Raw genomic sequence first — 22707 nt, 5'->3', positions numbered from 1 at the left:
CTGTGGGTTTGTCATAAATGGCTTTTATTATGGTGAGATATGTTCCCTCTATACTCACTTTGGTGAGAGTTTTTATCATGAATGAAGGTTGAACTTTATCAAATGCTTTTTCTGCATCTATTGAGATGATTGTATGGTTTTTGGCTTTTCTTCCGCTAATATGGTGTATCACAATGGTTGATTTGCACATGTTAAATCATCCTTGTGACCCTGGGATGAACCCAACTTGATCACAGTGTATTATCCTTTTTATGTATTTGGATTCGGTTTGCTAATATTTTGTTGAGGATTTTTGCATCTATATTCATCAAAGATATTGGCCTGCAATTTTCTTTTCTTGAAGTGTCTTTGTCAGGTCTTGGTAACAGGGTGATGGTGGCTTCATAGAATGAATTTGGGAGTGTTCCTTTCTTTTCAATCTTTTGGAATAGTTTGAGCAGGAAAAGTGTAAGTCCTTCTTTGTATGTTTGGTAGAATTCCCCAGTGAAGCAAACCAGATTCACTAGCACATTAAAAACATCATGATCAGCCACCATCATGAACGACAAGTAACTATCCAGACCAGGAAGATCATGACCAACTGACTACTTCAGCAGAAAAAAATGGTCATCGATGTCCTTCACTGTGGGAAGGCAACAGTACCTAAGACAGAAATTCGGGAAAAACTAGCCAAAATGTACAAGACCACACCAGATGTCATCTTTGTATTTAGATTCAGAACCCATTTTGGTGGTGGCAAGACAACTGGCTTTGGCATGATTTACAACTCCTTGGATTATGCAAAGAAGAATGAGCCCAAACACAGGCTTGCAAGACATGGCCTGTATGAGAAGAAAAAGACCTCAAGAAAGCAGCAAAAGGAACACAAGAACAGAATGAAGAAAGTCAGGGGGACTAAAAAGACCATTGTTGGTGTTGGCAAAAAGAAGGAGTAAAGATTCTGCAGTGACTGTATCTGTGGTGATTGTGCAGATATTTCATGAGAGAATTAATAAACTAAGACCTTTTAAAAAAAAAAACATCATATACCATGACCCAGTGGGATTTATTTCTGGGATGCAAAGATGGTTCAAAATACACAAAATAATCAATATGATACTTTAACAGAATGAAAGATAAAAACCAAATAATCATCTCAATAGATGCATAAAAGGCATTTAACAAAATTCAACATCCTTTTATGATAAAAATCCTCAACAAATTAAGTATAGAATAAACTTATCTCAACACAATAAAGTCCATATATAAGAAGCCCACAGTTAACATCATACTTAATGGTAAAAACTGAAAGCTCTTCCTCCAAGATCAGGAACAAGGCATTGAATGTTCACTCTCACCACTTCCATTCAACATAGTACTAGGCATTTTGGCCAGAGCAATTTGACAAGAAAAAAAAAAAAAAAGGTTCTCCAATTGAGAAAGGAAAAAGTAAAATTATCTCTCTTTGCAGATGACATGATCTAACATGTGAAAACCCTAAAGACAGCACAAAAAATACTGCTAGAATAATGAATTCAACAAAGTTGCAAGATATGAAATCAATGTACAAATATCAGTTGCACTGCTATACATCAACAACAAAGTATCCAAAAAAAAAGTAAGAAAATACTCCATTTATAATAGCATCCAAAAAAGAAAGAATAAACTAAGGAGTAAGCTTAAACAAGGAAGTGGGGACTTCCCTGGTGACACAGTGGTTAAGAATCCGCTTGCCAATGTAGGGGACATGGGTTCGATCCCTGGTCCAGGAAGATCCCACATGCTGCAGAGCAACTAAGCCCATGTGCCACAACTACTGAGCCTGTGCCACAACTACTGAGCCTGTGCCACAACTACTGAGCCTGTACTGAGCCCATGAGCTACAACTACTGAGCCAGCACACCACAACTATTGAAGCCCGTGTGCCTAGAGCCCCTGCTCTGCAACAAGAGAAGCCACCACAATGAGAAGTCCGTGCACCGCAACGAAGAGTAGACCCTGCTCGTCGCAACTAGAGAAAGCCTGCCTGCAGCAATGAAGACCCAACGCAGCCAAAAATAAATAAATAAATAAATAAATAAATAAGTGTGTAAGCTTAAACAAGGAAGTGAAAAACTTGCACACTAAAAATTATAAAACACCGATGAAAAAAATTAAAGTAGACACAACTAAATGGAAAGATATCTCATGTTCATGGATTAGAAGAATTATTGCTAAAATGTCCATTCTATCCAAAGAAATCTACAGACTCAATGCAATTCCTATCAGAATGTCAATGGCATTCCTCACAGAAGCAGAAAAAAATATCCTAAAATTCATATGGAACCAAAAAACACCCTGAATAGCCAAAGCAATTTTGAGCAAGAAAAACAAAGTTTGAAGGCATCACACTTCCTGATTTCAAAATTTTAACAAAACTAGAGCAGTCAAAAGAGAATAGTACTGACATAAAAGATATATAGGCCAATAGAACAGAATAGAGAACTCAGAAATAAACCCATCTATATAGCCAACCCATCTTTGAAGAGAGTGCCAAGAATATACAATGGAGAAAGAATAGTTTATTCAATAAATGGTGGTGGGGAAACTGGATATCCACATGCAAAGGAATGAATTTGGACCCCTATCTTACATCATACACAAAAATCAACTCCAAATGAATTAAAGACTTAAGTGTAACTCATGAAGCTATAAAATTCCTAGAAGAAAACGTAGGGTAAAATCTTCTTGACGTTGGCTTTGGCAACTATTTCTTGGATACAACACCAAAAACACCTGGAACAAAAGCAAAAATAGACAAGTGGAATTATGTCAAACTAAAAAACTTCTGCACAGCAAATGAAAAAATTAAGAAAATTACAAAACAGAAAGAGACTCACAGACTTAGAAAACAAACTTATGGTTACCAAACAGGAAAGGTGGGGGAAGGGATAAATTGGAAGTTTGGGACTGACATATACACACTACTACATTTAAAATAGATAACCATCAAGGACCTACTGTTTAGCACAGAGAACTCTGCTCAGTATTCTGTAACAACCTAAATAGGAGAAGAATTTGAAAAAGAATAGATACATGTATATGTATAACTGAATCACTGTGCTGTACACTTGAAACTAACACAACATTGTTAATCAACTATACTCCAATATAAAACTTTTTTTAATGAAAGGCAATCTAAGAGTAGGAGAAAATATTTGCAAACCATATGTCTTACAAGTTAATGTCCAAAATATATAAGAAACTTCTACAACTAAATAGCAAAATAAACAAATAAAACCTGATTTTAAAATGGGCAAAGGACCTGAAAAGACATTTTTCAAATTACATTCAAATGGATAACAGGTATATGAGAAGGTGTTCAACATCACTAACCATCAAGGAAATGAGAATCAAAACCACACTGAGATATCACTGCATGCATGTTAGGATGGCAATTATCAAAAGGACAAGCAATAACGAATGTTGGCAAGGATGTAGGGGAAAAAAAAAAAGGGAACCCTTGTACATTGTTGGTAGGAATGAAAATTGGTACAGCCACTATGGAAAACAGTATGGACGTTCATCAAAAATTTTGAAATAGACCACTGCATATTATCCAGCAATCCTACTTCTGGGTATACATCCAAAGGAATTGAAATCAGTATCTCAAAGAGGTATCTGCATTCCCATATTCGTTTAAACATTATTAACAATAACCAAAACATGGAAGCAACTTAAATGTCCATTGACAGAAGAATGAATGAAGAAAATGTGGGTGATGTCAACAACATGGTGGTGTGAGATGCTCCCTTTTTCTCTCCCCTTCAATCTACAAGCAATAAAATATCCATAACTCAACAAGGTGTCTCTGCCCAAAACATCATGACACTGAAGAATTCCACACATCTGTACTTTTAAGGTACGTGGACTAGAGCATATAGAGGAGGTGGAACCAAGGGAACAACGGAGGCAGTGTCTGAGATTTTAAACCCCCAGCTGCAGCAGCTGAACCCTCAGCCCAAAGAGAGTCCAGTAGCATCAGGGGAGGTGTCACACATGACTCTGGCTTTTAGGCTGCAGTGGCACCCATAGCCACGGGGAACTGGACAGCAGTGACAACAGCACATGCAACCCAACCCCTCCAGCTGTGAAGGTACCCGTGACTCCCATCCCCCCCCCAACAGCAACAGCTCCCACAAACCCAAAAACCCTGGATACGGCAAAGGCACCTGTGACCCTGGAATCCCTCCTCACCTTCCCCCTCCCCTACAGTGACAGAGCCCGCAACCCAGGAGACCCCCAACATGACACAGGTGCCCACCATCTTGGTGCCCCAGGCAAGGACTCCAGCAACATCGGCAGTAGCAGAGCACCATCAACCCTGGAGGCACAAGCAGGGACACCAGGGCACTAGGCAACACCTCTGGCAGAGGCAGCGGAAGGTGGAAAGTACTGATTCCCAAATATAACCAGAGGCTCAGGTAAGAGGAATCAAAAACTTGTGCTATACCACCACCTACTGGAAGACAAAAGAAAAGCCTCTAACTACTAACCTGTTGGATCCTTAGAATCACATGTAAAGGAAAAAAAAAAAGGTTTTACCTAAAGAAAGGTGTTCATTATTTCAAATGCACCAGCAGAGGAACAACTCATCAAGCACCAGGAAGAACCACAGTAACATGATATCACAAAAAGAAGACAATTCTCCAGAAACCACACTTAAAATCATGGAATACTGCAATCTAACTGATCAAGAATTCAAATAGCTGTCATGAAGAAACTCCATGAGCTACAAGAACTCAGATAGCCAAGAGTTCAGGAATAAAATTAGTGAACAGAAGGAATACTTTACCAAAGAGATTGAAACTCTAAAAAAGATTCAACCAAACAGAAATTCTGGAGCTGAAGAATTCAGTAAATGAGATGAAGAACACATTAGAAAGCACTGGAAATAGAGCAGGCCATATGGAAGAGAGAATCAGTGAGCTCAAAGGCAGAAATCTAGCAATGATACAGGTAGAAGAGGAGAGAGAATTAAGATCTAAAAAAATAAAGAAATATTATGAGAACTATCTGACTCTATTAGGAAGAGCAACATTAGATAACAGGTATCCCAGAAGGAAAAGAGAAGGAGAAGGGAGCAGAGGGTCTATTTAAAGAAATAATAGCTAAGAACTTCCCAAACCAAGGGAAGGAACTGGATATACAAATCCATGAAACTAAAAGAACACTTAATTACCTCAACACAAAAAGACCTTCTCCGAGACATATTAACACTGCCAAAAGTCAAAGGCAAAGATAGAATTTTAAAAGCAGTCAGGGAAAAAAAAGGATGGTAACAAACAAAGAAATTCTCATTAGGCTATCAGCAGATTTCTTAGCAGAAAATCTAGGCCAGGAGGGAGTGAAATGACATTATAGAAATACAGAAGGATAAAAAACTGTCAGCCAAGAATAATCTAACCAGCAAAGTTATCATTCAGATGTGAAGGAGAAATAAAGTTTTCCCCAGACAAATAAAAGCTGAGGGAATTCATCAACACTAGACCTGCCTTACAAAAAAAATATTGAAAGGAGCTCTTCTACTAGAAACAAAAAGGCAAAAGTATACAAAACTTTGAGTACAGTGATGAATAGACAAAAATCAGAAAATTGCAACTGTATATCAGAATAAGTTTTTAAACACTTTATTATAGCATAAAGGTTAAAGGAGGGAAAGCAGTAAAAATAACTATAGCTATTTCAATTTGGTAACAACTTATAACATAAAAAGGGATAATTTGAGACAACAAAAAAAAGGGGGAAGAGGAAAAGGACAGAACCCATACAAGCAAATGAAGATAAGATGTTATCAGCAGAAAAAGGACTATTTTATCTCTAAGAAATTTTATACAAACCTAATCGTAACCACAAAACATAAATCTAGAGCAGAGACACAAAACATAAAAAATAGGAAACTGAGAAAAACATCATATAACACCACCAAACTGACAAACACAAGGAAAAATAATCAAAGGAGGTATAGAGCAATCTTTAAAAAAAAAGACAAAATGACAGTACTAAGCTCTCACTTATCAATAATCACCCTAAATGTCAATGGATAGAATTCATCAGTCAAAAGACACAGAGTGGCTGGAAGAATAAAAAAACGAGACCCAAATATATGCTGTTTTCACAAGACTAATCTCCACTCTAAAGACAAACACAGGCTCCAGGTGAAGCAATGGAAGATGATACTCCAGGCAAATGGTAGTCAAAAAAAGCAGTGTAGCCATACTTATATCAGACAAAATAGACTTCAAACCAAAAAAGGTAAGAAAAGACAAAGATGGACATTATATAAAGGCAAAGGAGACAATTTTTCAAAAAGACATAATAGCTATTAATATATATATGCACTAACACTGGAGCACCAAAATATATAAAGCAAGTAGTAATAGATTTAAAGGGAGAGATTGACAGCAACACAATAAAAGTAGGGTACGTTAACACCCCACAACCATCAATGGATTGGTCATCCAGACAGAAAGTCAACAAGGAAACAGCTGCTTAAATGAAACATTAGGCCAGACAGATTTATATAGAACATTCTATACAAATGCAGCAGAAGGCACATTCTTCTCAAGGGTACATGGAAAATTCTCAAGGATAGACCACATATTGGTACACAAAATAAGTCTCAGTAAATTTAAGAAGATTTAAATCATGTCAAGCTTCTTTTCCAGTCACAATGATATAAAACTAGAAATCAATTACAAGAAGAAAGCTGGAAAAATCACGAACATGTGGAAACTAAACAACAAGCTACTGAACAACCACTGGGTCAACAAAGAAATCATGGTTTTTAAAAACCTGAAGACAAATGAAAATGAAAATACAACACACCAAAATCTGTGGGATGCAGCAAAGTGGTACTAAGAGGTAAGTTAACAGCAATACAGGCCTACCTCAAGAAACAAGAAAATTCTCAGATAAACGAGCTAACTTTACAATTAAAGGAACTAAAAAAGAACAAAAAAGTCCATAGTCAGTAGAAGGAAGCAAAGATACTAAAGATTAGAGTGGAAATAAATGAAATGGAGACTAAAATGAAATAGAAAAGATCGATGAAACTGAGTTGGTTCTTTGAAAAGATAAACAAAATTGACAAACCTTTAGCTAGACTCACTAAGAAAAAAAGAGAGAAGGGTCTGATAAATATAATCAGAAACAAAAGAGGATAAGTAACAATGGATACCCCAGATATACAAAGAATTACAAAAGAGTATTATGAACAACTATACACCAAGAAATTGGGACAATGTTGAAGAAGTGGACAAATTCTTAGAATCATACAACCTTCCAAGACTGAATCATGAAGAAATAGAAAATGTGAATAGACCAATCACTAGTAAGGATATTGACACAGTAATCAAAAACTCCCCAAAACAAAAGCCCAGGACCAGACAGCTTTACAGATGAATTCTACCAAACATTCAAAGAAGATTTAATACCTATCCTTCTCAAACTCTTCCAAAAAATTGACGAGGAAGGAATACATCCTAACTTATTTTACTAGACAAACATTACCCTGATACAAAAACCAGTAACAGACAACACAAAAAAGAAAATTACAGGCCAATATCTGATGAACATAGAGACAAAAATCTTCAACAAAATATTATCAAACCTAATAAAAGGATCATACACATGATCAAGTGGGACTTCTTTCAGAGATTCAAGGATGGTTCAACATCCGCAAGTCTATCAACATGATACACCACATTAACAAAATGAAGATAAAAATCATGTGATCATCTCAATAGATGCAGAAAAAGCACTTGACAAGATTCAACATTCATGTATGATTTTTTAATAAACACTCAATAAAATAGGCATAAAAAGAACATACCTCCACATAATAAAGGCCATATATGACAAACCCATTGCTAACATCATTCTCAATAATGAAAATCTGAAACCTATCCTTCTAAGATTAGGAACAAGACAAGGATGCCCACTGTCACCACTTTTATTCAACATAGTATTGGAAGTCCTGGACACAGCAATCAAATAAGAAAAATAAATAAAAAGAATCCAGATTGGAAAAGATGTTTATAGATATAACATGATTTTATATATATGGAAAACCCTGAAGACTCCACCAAAATTCTATCAGAAATAATAACCAAATACAGTAAAGCTGCAGGGTACAAAATCAATACACAGAATCAGTTGTGTTTTTATACACTAACAATGAACTAGCAGAAAAGTAAATTAAGAAAACAATCCCATTTACAATTATAACAAAAAGAATAAAATACCTAGAAATAAATTTAACCAAGGAGGTGAAAAGGCTGTACACTAAAAAGTATAAGACACTGTTGACAGAAATTAAAGAAAACACAAAGAAATGGAAAGATGTTCCATGATCATGGATTGGAAAAAGTAACAGTGTTAAAATGTCCATATTACCTAAAGCAATCTACAGATTCAGTGCAATCTCTATCAAAATCCCAGTGACATTTTTCACAGAAATAAAAAAAAATCCTGAAATTGATATTGAACCACAAAAGACCCCAAATAGCCAAAGCAATCCTGAGAAAAAATAACAAAGTTGGTGGTAACACATGCACAGATGTTCAAATTATATTACAAAGCTACAGTAATCAAAACATCATGGTATTGGTAGAAAAACAGATACAGAGATCAACAGAACAGAATAGAGAGCCCAGAGATAAGCACACATTACAACAAAGAAGCAAAGAACATGCAATGGAGAAAGAATAGTCTCTTCAATAACTGGTGCTGGAAAAATGGGACAGACACATGCAAAAGAATGAAACTAGACCACTATCTTACACCATACACAAAAATCAACTCAAAATGGATTAAAGATTTGAATGTAAGACCTGAAACCATAAAACTCCTAGATGAAAACATAGGCAGTATGTTCTTTGACATCAGTCTTAGCAATGCCTTTTTGGACCTGTGTCCTCAGGCAAGGGAAACAGAAGCTAAAATAAACAAATGGGACTACATCACATTAAAATGTTTCTGCACAGCAAAGGAAACCATGAACAAAACAAAAAGATATCCTACCAAAAGGGAGAAGATATTTGCAAATCATATATCTGATTCGGGGTTAAGATCCAAAATAGGTAAAGAACTCATACAACTCAGCAACAAAAAACATACCACCAATTCAAATATGGACTGAGGAACTGAATAAACATTTTTCCAAAGACATAAAGATGTCTAACAGGCACATGAAAAGATGTTCAACATCACTAATTATCAGGGAAATGCAAATCAAAACCACAATGAGATATCATCTTACACCCATTAGAATGGGTATTATCAGAAAGGCAAGAAATAACCAGTATTGGAGAGGATGTGGAGAAAAGAGAACCCTCATACAATGGTCGTGGGAATGTAAATTGGTGTAGCCCTTATGGAAAAGAATATGGAGATTCCTTTAAAAATTAAGAATGGAACTAACATATGATCCAGCTATTCCATTTCTGGTTATTTATCTGAAGAACACAAAAACACTAATTTGAAAAGATATATGCAATGCACACCTATGTTTATCGCAGCATTATTTACAATAGCCAAGACATGTAAACAACCTAAATGCCCATCAATGGATGAATGGATAAAGAAGATGTGATATATATATACAATGAAATACCACTCAGCCATAAAAAAGATGAAATCTTGTCATTTGCAACAACACGGATGGACCTTGAGGTTATTGTGCTAAGTGAAATAAGTCGAATGGGGAAAGACAAATACCATATGATTTCACTCATATGTGGAATATTAAATAAATGAACAAACCAATCAAAATGAAAACAAGCACATAGATACGGAGAACAGAGTAGAGGCTACCAGAGGGGAAGTCTGGGTGGGTGGAGGGGGAAGCGAAATAGGTAAAGGGGATCAACAGTATGGTGACAGATGGAAAGTAAACGTTCAGTGGTGAGCACACTGTAGTGTATACAGAAGTCAAAATATAATGTAGTACACACAAAACTCATATAATGTTATAAACCAATGTTACCTCAATAAATTTTTTTAAAATGTGGTATATACATATAATGGAATACTACACAGTCTTAAACAAGAAGAAAATCCTGCCATTTGTGACAATATGGATCAACCCCATAGGACATTATGTTAAATGAAATAAGCCAGACACGGGACAAACGTTGTAAAATACCAGTTGTATGATGAATTCAAAACAGTCAAACTCATAGAAGCAGAGAGTGGATCAGTGGTTGTCTGGGGCTGGGAGGAGTGGAAAACTGGAAGATATAATCAAAGGGTACAAAGTTTCAGTTATACAAGATAAGTCAGTCCTAGAGATCTACTATACAACATGGTGCCTATAGTTAACAATACTATTTATATTGAATACTTAAAATTTGCTAAAAGTTTAGATCTTATGTTAAGTGTTCTTTTCACAGAATAATATATACTAATAACAACAACAAATAAGAGGGCAGGAGGAAACTTCTAGAGATGATGAATAGGTTTACAGCATAGATTGATATGATGACTTCATAGGTTTATACTTAACTCCAAACTCATCAAGTTGTATATACTAATTATGTCCAGCTTTTTGTATGTCAAAAAATAAATAAAATTTTAAAAGTCTGTGAAAAATAGGATAAAATAAAACTTGAGTGAAGAAAGGGAGAAGGAAACAAAATAAATTCTGTGGTCAGCTCATAAGCTATGGCTTGGAATAAAATATTATTTAAACTGATAAAGCTTAGCATATTTGAAAGTACAAATATCAACACTAAATAAGTTAACACCATTGACTAAAATTAGATGGTAGAAGAGAGAAAAAGGAAGAGGAAGGAAAAGTTTCTAGTCTAAATTTATTGTTCATCATAGACAAAGTGTAAATAAGAGGGCACTACTTATATTATTTAAAGGTATTAATGTAAAAGTAAGTACTAGAACAAAATACAAACCTTCCAACATATCCAAAACTCCAGAAATAGAAAGGGAAAGAAAAGAAAGCAGATAACATTGTGATTGTGAAAAGCACTCTCTTCTCATGTATATGTAAAAATTTACTAACATACATATTATATGTATGATACTATAAACCTTGAATCAAATGTATCAGTCATATCAACCAATGTAAATTGTGGTTAACTCATCTAATAAATAAAAATATTGTCATGTTAGCACTCAAAGTAAAACCCAACTTTATGGTGTACATAAGAGAATCACCTAAATGAAGTGATTCAGAAAGCTTAAAATTAAAGAATCAGTAGAAGGTTATAATGAGACTGTTATGGACTGAACTGTGTTCTCCCCAAAATTCATTTGTTGACGTCCTAAACCCCAATACCTCAGAATGTGACTGTATTTGGAGATAGAGTCTTTAAAGAGGTGATTAAGTTAAAATGAGGTCATTAGTGTGGGCCCTAATCTAGTATGACTGGTGTCTCAATGAGAAGAGGAAATTAGGACACAGCGAAGAAACAGGAAGAAGACACCACCTGCAAGCCAAGGAGAGATGCCTCAGAAGAAATCAATCCTCCCAAAACCTTGTTCTCAGACCTCTATGTTCCAGAATAATGAGAAAATAAATTTGTGCTGTTTAAGCCATTCAGTATGTCTTTGGTTATTGTTATGGTAGATCTGGCAAACTAACACAGAGACCATTGCTCTGATCCTCACAGTGAGAACAAATGAGACAAATTATAATTTTTCAAAAATCTATTACAGAGCTAAAGATGCAAAGGGATCTAAAACAATAAATTCTAGCAAGGGATGATCTCTTCTTAGGAGAGTAAAGATTCAGAGCTTTGTTTCCTCCTGGTGGAGCTGTGGGATGAAGAGGAATCCATTCTATTGATAGATAGATAGAGTAAGAAAAAACCAGCCAAACGTCTACCATCTTTTAATGGCTAAGTATTGGCAGATATAACAAGTTAGAATCACTAGGAACACCATACACAGAGTCTGTCCCAACAGCTTCTTCTTCCCATAGATCTTCACCCAGGACACAGGATAAAATACCAAATACTGTGGAAAGGGAAGAAAAGCTGAGAGAGATCTCCTTTGAGATGTACAGGGGCTTCTCCTAGTGCAAGGCAGCAGGCTGCGGCAAGCTGTGAGTAAGGGTAGGAGAGCTAAGTGAAATCCTGAGAAGGCACTCAAAGGATGAAAGAGGGATAGTAAAGATGGAAATCCCCAGGTACAGAAAGTGTAGGGTGGAAATTAAGAGAAAAGACAACTGCCACAGTTCAGAAAGTTGATAGGTAGGTAGGTATGTTAGTAAGTAGGCAGGTAGATGGATGGATAGAAATATGGATGAGTGAGAGGTAATAATGGATGGTGATATATAAATGGATAGCTATATATATATATATATATATATATATATATATATATATATACACATATATATATGGAGAAATGTTGGATGGATGGATGGATGGATGGATGGATGGATGGATGGATGGATGGATGGATTCTCTTTCTCCTTTTCAAACTGAATCATACTATATTCTGGTTTTAAAGAAATACATTATGAATGATTTCCTTTGTGAAGACCTCTTAGAATTTTTCAGAGACCAAGACATCAGCATTATCATTGCTGTGGGAACCCGCTGAAATCAATAGCAAAGGTCTCCTTCTAAATGTGTGTGAATTCCTTTCATTTACAACTTCAGGAAAGAAAACCTGCCAGGGCATTACTAAGAGTAAAATCCATTCTTCTGTTCACTAAACCTAAACTATTGCATTAGTGTAGACCAAGACAAACACAAAATATCACAATAAAGCTGTGGGGGATATACGCTTCATTAAAGATAATCCACTACAATATGACAAAACTTAAGGTAGCTATTCTTTCTGCAGCAACACAGATGAAGACTTTATTTTAAACCCAGAGCAGATTGAATTTTTGCATGATGTTTTCTTTAAACTGCCTGGCTTAATCTAGAAATACATTAAGACACTCATCCACCAGCTGTGCCAGTTTCAGCTGTAGCAAATTGATGATTAGCTATCTCCTGACAATATTTTCTTCCCACAAAATTTTTAAATGGACTGGAATAACATTAAAAGTCAGGAATGGAAAATATACCTTCATTATTAAATATTTTAAAGCTATTTTATCATTAAATCATTTGAATAATGTATTAGATAAAACTATTAATATTGGAAAACATTAATTAGGTGTGAACTTTTTGTTGTATTTTTGAGATAAAATTCAAAACATATCATCCCAAAGCCAAGTAAATAGGCAAAATTAATCACCATTGCCTGCATTAAACTCCATCACAAAATTTAGGACTTCCGTAATAGTTTCAGAACTTGTTAGTAATTTAAGGCAACCCTGGTTATTAAAGATGCAGATTTTTTTTAACCTCCTCTGCTATTTGATTTAAAATACCAGTGTTTTCTTTTAGTCCAATTTAATTAATTTTTGTATTTAAAGATAATTAAATTGGACTAAAAGAAATTACATGTAAATGAAAAAAAAAATCCTTACATTCAGAAGAATCTAAGCAAGAGTGGGCAAACTAGGACACATGGACAATGGTCTGTTTTGGTAAATAAAGTTTTATCAGAACACAGCCATGCTCACTTGTTTGTATACTGTTCCTAACAGACTTCTCACAATGGTGAAGTTGAGTAGTTGCTACAGAGAAGACCTGAGAGCCTTCAAGCTAAAATATTTACTATCTGGCCTTTTAAGAAAAAGTCCAACTCCTGGTTTAAATAAAAAGGTTCAGGCCAACTCTCACCTTCATTCCATCAAGTGTTTTGGTATGCTCTTCCAGGAAGAGAGAAAAAATTTAATAAAAACTAAAAGTTATAGTCCCCAGATTAAATCAATTGCATTAAAATTAAGAAAAACATAAAAAATAAATCACCTCTGCATTCGGCATTTCACTTGTCCCTTTACCTGACCCAGATACTACATGAGTCCTCTTCTTAGCCCTGTAGTGTGATGTACTGCACAAGCCTGATTACCGTTTTGATTAAAATAGGCACTCATTTCACTGACAGTATCTCACACCTGTCCTTATTTTCATTTACATTATTTTGTATTTCTTAAAATTTGTAGTCATCAGTACCAAATAAAGGAAAATTTAATTTATTTTGACCCCTTCAAAGGCTGGGAGGTAGACCAAATTACTCAACAGCTACCACATTTAGATTTAAAACTTTCTAAAATAATTTATGGTCAAAAGTTATTACCTTATACAATTCTATAAGCACCTATGTGTATGCAATCATAACTGGTCTTGCTAAACTGAATATGTCCTAACTGGTAAACCCTTCTTGATTATGAAATCATATATGTGCTAAGCACTGCCTGACTCCATGTATGGGACTAAAAATCTTTGGGTTATCTTCCAAACTTCAATTGGAAGAATATTCTAACCTAGAACCCACTGAAACTGTGATACTTAATAGGTAGCTAAAGAAGATAAGCTAAAGTGACACACTGTAAACATTGTCTACCCTCTATTTGACAACAGAATTAAAGAAGAACTGAAGCACAAAGAAACATTTAAGTCCAAATTCACAAAAAATCCTTGAAAGTCATTATTTAAGGAAGTAAGGAAGTCTAGTTCTGTGGGTTCCAAACCTTCCTGCACATCAGCACCTGGGAAACATATTACAAAATAAAACTAGTATTGTGTGCCCTCCCTCTAAGATTCTGATTCAGTAGGTCTGCTGTGGTATCTGGGATTATATAGTTTTAATAAACACCTCATGTTGTTTTTTGCAGTGGATACATGGACAGATATTTGGGAATTGACACAGTTGGTATCAATACAATGTAAGAAAGGAATGACAATCTAGATCTAGTTTTTTGTTGTTGTTCTTTCCCAAGTAGCTGTTTTGCAATCATTGTGGAAAAGGGGGTAAATCAATCTCTGAAAGTCCAGAACTCCTCATTCTTATTCAGTTTTGTTACTGTCAAGCTCTGTAATACTGGACAGTTCTGTTGATCTTGCATGCTTCTGTTTTCCCACCTGTTAAGTGATGAGGATGCCTGCTTGTCTACCTCACAGAATTTTGGGAGGGTAGCCAACATGACTCAAAAAAAGTAAAGGAGGAACAGCAGGGTAAATACAGCAGACTGGACATACACATTTAACTCCACTCTCTCCTAAGTGACAATAATGACATTAAGGGTATATTCAAAGGAATTATACCATAAAAACAAAGGGGATGGGAAAGGAGACAATGCTCACAAAACTTATGCAGAAGGATAAGTGCAAATGATTTAGCACAGAAGGGAAAGCTAAATCTTCAGTGAGCATTGTGGAAAGTTGCCATGTAACCCAATTTGCATGGCAGAATGCTCAAATGGTTCAACATTGAGTGGAGGTGGAGGTAAAATTGAGGCTATTAAAAAAATGAAGAAGTAGTTGAAAGTTTGTTCAGGATGTAATTAGGTCCTAGGATGCACTTAACTGGAAGACTACCACTCTCCTCCTCCAGCAGAAGAATGGAGCTCTATTCTCTGCAAAGAGCCAAAAAGAGCATCTCGGACTTGGGAGATGCCAGATATGGTTGAGGGTGAGGTTGCCATATAAAATCAGGGAAATTCGGGAAACAGTTCATTAAAATACTGGGAGTCCCTGCTCTAGTCTCTAACTCAGCTCCCTAAACACTGGCAGTCAAGCTTATACACTCTGGGCAGGCAAACGGGAGGTTCTTCCTACTGAATCTGACCAGATGAAGAGAAAAGACCTCAAGAGGCTCCTCAAATAACCAGACCACAAAATACCCTATAGTTCACCCACAATCTCCCAACCTTTCCCAAGTATACAGAGCTTGCAGTCAGCAGAAACACCTGTGGAAAGCCTCTAATGCAAAAGGCAGAGACCCAAACAAAGAGTAAATCCAACTAGTTAGAACCAGCATTTAGGCAGGGAGATGGAAAGCTTCAAAAACTGTAATTAGGTCCATAACCTATGTGTAAAATGGAATCTGTTTATCTAATTATATTTCTGACTATATATTTCTGATGAACCTGTGTCATAATTCCAGAGACAACAAATTCTAATTTCTGAGCTGCAAAAATATTCAAAAATATAACAAAATAACATTAACACTGTTCACTGTAATATATCCCTTGATAAACCCAGCAGTATCTATGTACTATCCCACAGAAGCCCAAGAATATTCTAATTGATTAATGAAAACAAGCCATTAAAAGTTGTTGAATGAAATGTTTTCTGTCATACTCAAGGCTAATTTCAACTGGGCATGTATTTATTATATATATTACATATATATAATATTAACATAATATTTTATATATATATATACACATATATTCCTCAAAGAGATCTGTCTGCTCCTATGCTTGTTCACTCCCCAGTCTTTTTTCAACAAGGAACCAAGTGGTCCTGCTACAATAAAACCGTGAATTGTGTCACTGCTCTGCTTAAAACTTTCCTATCTCATTCAGTGTAAAAGATAAAAATTTGACAACAGCCTGCAAAGCCCCACCTTCCCATGTTCTCTCTCTCGTGTTCCTCCTCCTCACTTACTCCCTGCAGCCACACTAGCGTCCTTGCTGCTTCCTAAAAAGCACACTCCCACATAAGGGCTTTTGTACTGTTGTTTAGTCTGTTTGGAATGCTCTTCACACACATATCCATGTAATTCATTCCTTCAACTCTTATCCTTGTTAAAAATGTCACCTTTTCTTATGAAGAACCTACAGGCAGGACAGGAATAAAGACACAGACGTAGAGAATGGACTTGAGGACACGGGGAGGGGGAAGGGTAAGATGGGATGAAGTGAGAGTGGCATGGGCATATATACACTACCAAATGTAAAACAGATAGCTAGTGGGAAGCAGCCACATAGCACAGGGAGATCAGCTCAGTGCTTTGTGTCCACCTAGAGGGGTGGGATAGGGAGGGTGGGAGGGAGATGCAAGAGGGAGGAGATGTGGGGATATATGTGTATGTATAGCTGATTCACTTTGTTATAAAGCAGAAACTAACACACCATTGTAAAGCAATTATACTCCAATAAAGATGTTAAAAAAAAGTCACCTTTTCAACTTGCTATTTCAAACTGCAACCCACCACTCTTCTAGCAATCTCAATCAATTCTACTCTTCTTTATTTCTTCCACAGAACTTATTGTCACCTAACATACTATACAACTTAGTCGTTATCTTTATTGTTTACTGTCTTTCTCTCCTTGCTAGAATATAAGCCCCATTATAGAAGGGCAATATATTTGTTTATTAATGTATTATAGGTACATAATAATTTTTTTAAATAACTACATGTGCCTGGTACACAGGGGGCACTCAATAAATATTTTCTGAAAGAATAAATAAATAAATGAATGAGAAGGCTGGGCTGCATCTAAAAAAAGGAACAATCAGAGTAAGAAAGATTTCTGTAAAAATAAAAATATGATAGCAGAAATGAAAAAAAATTAACAGAAGAAAAATTGGAGGAAAGCAAAAAGACCAAGAGATAAAAAATAGCAGAGGAAAAAAAAAAGATTATTAAAGGTTTGGTCCAGAAACCTAACATCAAATGAAAGGAGTTCCAGAAAGAAAGAATAGAAAAGACAAAAGGAAAGGATTAAAGGAATAATTCAGGAATTGGAAATAATTCTGAGAATGGGAAAAAGAGTAAGTTTCTATTTTGAAAAGGCCCATCAACCTCCCAGTACAACGGATGAAAATAGACTCACACAAATTGGGGCATATCACCAGGCAATTTTCTGAACACTATGCATAAAGAGAAGATACTAAAAGTGTCCAGAGGAAAAATAGAACAGCTCTCATACAAAAGATCAAGAGTCAGAATGGCCTTGGATTTTTCAAAGCAACACTGAAAGCTGGAAGGCAATGAAGACATGCTCCCAAACTAAGGAAAAATTATTTTTAACCCAGAATACCTTAACAGATAAACAATAATTCAAGCAGAAGAATAAAGATCCTTTAAGATATGGAAAATCTCAAAAACATTAAAAATGAAAACGTCCATTGATCCCTTTCTTAGGAATCTAATGGAGGATATATTCTACAAATATCAAGGGTATGCTAAGAAAGGGGAAGACATGGGATCCATGAAACCAGGGCTTCAATTCAAGAGAGAGGCAAAAGGATATCCTAGGAAAATGGTATTATGAGTTGAATTGTGTCCCCCTCAAAACATATGTTTAAGTCCTAATCACCGGAACCTCTAAATATGACCTTATTTGGAAATGGAGCCTTTGCAGATGCAATCAAGTTAAGATGAGGTCATACTGAATTAGGGTGGGCCCTAAGTTTTATATGCATCATGTCTTTATAATAAGGGGGAATTACGAACACACAGAGGTACAGAGACTGCCATATGAAGATGGAGGCAGAGACTGAAGTCATGCATTTACAAACCAAAGAACACCAAGGATTGCCTGCATCCTCCAGAAACTAGGAGAGAGGCACGGAACAAATTCTTCATTTGTGAGTCTCCTGCCGACACACTGATTTTGAACTTCTAGGCTGCAGAACTGTGAAAGAACAAATTTCTGTTTTTAAAGGCATCAAGCTTGTGTTACTTTGTTATAGCATCCCTAGGAAACTAATAGAAGTGGTGAGGAGAGATCTTAGGAAGACAGATATGCAATCAGTTTAGAAAACACTCAGTCCAGATGGAGGTTGATCAGAGAGCTTTGGGAGAAGGGCATGAGGAGATGAAATTGACAGAATATCTGATATGTTTTTAATGTATTGAGAGGAAAAGTAGACAACTACGGAGGGCTTGGGATACAAAGAAAACAAAGTGAGTGGGGGAAAAGACAGATACCAATTCAGGGAAAACAGAGCGTGTGCATAAAAGGGAAAGAAATTATATTCTGCCTTATGGCTCACCTGTGAAAAGGGTTTTCATGGTAATTGTAACGTATATACTGAACTAATCAAAATTATAATGACACAGAGATATGGGTGACAAGAAGTGAGCATGTATGTGGTAGGGGTTGGTGTGGTGGTGAAAGAGAGCTAAATCTTCATCTTCAAAGGTATAGATAATGGGAAAACATCAAGAAATAAAACTATAGGCATGTTTTCAAAAATAGGAATATTACCTAAGAAAGCCAGAGCTCAAAAATCTCTGTGCTAGGAAAAGCCACCTTTAACCATGCTTCCTTTTAAAAGTATATGAAAACTAAATTCATATAACAATTAACAGATGAGTATTAAGATCAAATTCCATACAAAGTTGATATAAGATGAAAGTGAATAAAAAGCAGATTAACATCTCAACCAACAATGAAAAGATACCAGAAAGAGATTCCCACAGAACAGATAAAAAGTATAATCTTCTATTTCAGAGTAAACTATAGTATTAAAGTTATATGACACAAAAAAACAACAAAAATTTGAACTACAATAATTCAGAAGTGAACTGACAGAACCTAGAAAAAAACAATAAAGAAAAAAATTAAATTTAGGAAATGAAAACCAAACTAGAAGAAACATAACAGTATAGAATACAATAGATAATGCCTTAAGAGAAACATGAGAGAAAAGTTTTAGAAATGAAAAATTAATAAGGGAAAAAATAATTCAATAAAAAGTGAAAAATATTGGCAACAGGCAAAGAAAATCCTATGTATAGATAATGAGTTCCCAAAGAAGAAAAGCAAAACAAAGAAGCAAAACAAATACTAAAAACTGTAACTCAGAAAGCTTACCCACAATAAATAAGAATTTGAAATTATATGTGAAAATATTGCCCTCCAATGGCTAACAAGAAGACATAGTCCAGTAATATCACTGGACTCTAAAGAAATAGAAAGAATTATTTAGGCACTTGACTTATAAGGGAAATAAGATTAGATTAGACTTTAAGGCAGTTATGCCTTAAGATAGGAGAAAATGGAATAATATTTAAGATACTCAAGGAAAGAAAAAGTGAGCCAAAGATTTTACATATGAAAAATTGACTTTGGAGTATAAATAGCACAGACAACCTCTTATCAGGATGCAAGAACCATACTGGTCTCATGAACTCTTCCTGAGGAATCTACTAGAGAAAAAGCTTCAGACACCAAAGTATCTAGAGAAGCATCAACATAAAACCTGAGAGTGAGCATTAAACACATAATAAATGGCAAAACTAAGACTAAATTAGTGCCAAACAGAAGAGAGTACAGTATGAAATGGCTATATGCTCACAGAATGTAGACGTAGTATAACCATTAAAAAATGTGGGGAAAGAATGGGAAGAACATATTAAAAATGATCAGTAATTTTTTTGGAAGTGTTATCATTGTTGTTCAGACTGTTGTATGTTTGTTGTGGATTAAAGTAAATTATGGGCACTCCCTCTTGCGAGAGCACCAGAATCACAATTGGCTGCTGGACAATCATCGACAGGAAGACACTGCACTTCACCAAGGAGGATACCCCACGTCCAAGGACAAAGGAGAAGCCACAGTGAGACGGTAGGAGGGGCGCAATCAGAGTAAAATCAAATCCCATAACTGCTGGGTGGGTGACTCACAGACTGGCAAACACTTATACCACAGAAGTCCACCCACTGCAGTGAAGGTTCTGAGCCCCACGTCAGGCTTCCCAACCTGGGGGTCCGGCAATGGAAGAAGGAATTCATAGAGAATCAGACTTTGAAGCCTAGTGGGAATTGATTGCAGGACTTTGACAGGACTGGGGGAAACAGAGACCCCACTCTTGGAGGGCACACACGGAATAGAGTGCGCATCGGGACCCGGGGGAAGGAGCAGTGACCCTGGGGGAGACTGAACCAGACCTACCTGCTAGTGTTGGAGGGTCTCCTGCAGAGGCGGGGGGTGGCTCTGTTTCACCGTGGGGACAAGGACACTGGCAGCGGAGGTTCTGGGAAGTACTCCTTGGCGTGAGCCCTCCCAGACTCTGTCATTAGCCCCACCAAAGAGCCCAGGTAGGCTCCAGTGTTGGGTTGACTCAGGCCAAACAACCAACATGGAGGGAACCCAGCCCCACCCATCAACAGTCAAGTGGATTAAAGTTTTACGGAGCCCTGACTGCCACAGCAACAGTCAGCTCTACCCACCACCAGAGCCTCCCATCAAGCCTCTTAGATAGCCTCAACCACCAGAGGGCAGACAGCAGAAGCAAGAAAAACTACAATCCTGCAGCCTGTGGAACAAAAACCACATTTACAGAAAGATAGACAAGATGAAAAGGCAGAGGGCTATATACCAGATGAAGGAACAAGAAAAAACCCCAGAAAAACAACTAAATGAAGTGGAGATAGGCAACCTTCCAGAAAAAGAATTCAGAATAATGATAGTGAAGATGATCCAGGACCTCGGAATAAGAATGGAGGCAAAGATTGAGAAGATGCAAGAAATGATTAACAAAGACCTAGAAGAATTAAAGGACAAACAAACAGAGATGACCAATACAATAACTGAAATGAAAACTACACTGGAAGGAATCAATAGCAGAATAACTGAGGCAGAAGAACGGATAAGTGACCTGGAAGACAGAATGGTGGAATTCACTGCTGTGGAACAGACTAAAGAAAAAAGAATGAAAAGAAATGAAGACAGCCTAAGAGACCTCTGGGACAACATTAAATGCAACAACATTCGCATTATAGGGGTCCCAGAAGGAGAAGAGAGAGAGAAAGGACCCCAGAAAATATTTGAAGAGATTATAGTCAAAAACTTCCCTAACATGGGAAAGGAAATAGCCACCCAAGTCCAGGAAGCACAGAGAGTCCCATACAGGATAAACCCAAGGAGATACACACCGAGACACATAGTAATCAAAGTGGCAAAAATTAAAGACAAAGAAAAATTATTGAAAGCAGCAAGGGAAAAACGACAAATAACATACAAGGGAACTCCCACAAGGTTAACAGCTGATTTCTCAGCAGAAACTCTACAAGCCAGAAGGGAGTGGCATGATATACTTAAAGTGATGAAAGGGAAGAACCTACAACCAAGATTACTCTACCCGGCAAGGATCTCATTTAGATTCGATGGAGAAATCAAAAGCTTTACAGACAAGCAAAAGCTAAGAGAATTCAGCACCACCAAACCAGCTCTGCAAGAAATGCTAAAGGAACTTCTCTAAGTGGGAAACACAACAGAAGAAAAGGACCTACAAAAACAAACCCAAAACAATTAAGAAAATGGTCATAGGAACATATATATCGATACTTAGCTTAAACGTGAACGGATTAAATGCTCGAACCAAAAGACACAGGCTTGCTGAATGGATACAAAAACAAGACCCATATATATGCTGTCTACAAGAGACCCACTTTAGACCTAGGGACACATACAGACCGAAATTGAGGGGATGGAAAAAGATATTCCATGCAAATGGAAATCAAAAGAAAGCTGGAGTAGCTATACTCATATCAGATAATATAGACTTTAAAATAAAGAATGTTACAATAGACAAGGAAGGACACTACATAATGATCAAGCGATCAATCCAAGAAGAAGATATAACAATTATAAATATATATGCACCCAACATAGGAGCACCTCAATACATAAGACACCTGCTAACAGCTATAAAAGAGGAAATCGACAGTAACACAATAATAGTAGGGGACTTTAACCCTCACTTACACCAATGGACAGATCATACAAAATGAAGATAAATAAGGAAACAGAAGCTTTAAATGACACAATAGACTAGATAGATTTAATTGATATTTATAGGACATTCCATCCAAAAACAGCAGACTACACTTTCTTCTCAAGTGCACACGGAACATTCTCCA

The 22707-nt window shown here is 36.3% G+C and overlaps 1 pseudogene; it reads left to right on the top strand.

The window, feature by feature from the left end:
* The first annotated feature begins 521 nt into the window (after positions 1–521).
* On the top strand, positions 522–935 carry LOC133096614 (small ribosomal subunit protein eS24-like; annotated as a pseudogene).
* Positions 936–22707: the final 21772 nt, after the last annotated feature.

This window comes from Eubalaena glacialis, chromosome 8, assembly GCF_028564815.1.
Source record: "Eubalaena glacialis isolate mEubGla1 chromosome 8, mEubGla1.1.hap2.+ XY, whole genome shotgun sequence".
Classification (NCBI taxonomy): Eukaryota; Metazoa; Chordata; class Mammalia; order Artiodactyla; family Balaenidae; genus Eubalaena; species Eubalaena glacialis.
This window is presented reverse-complemented; position numbering and strand designations above follow the sequence as displayed.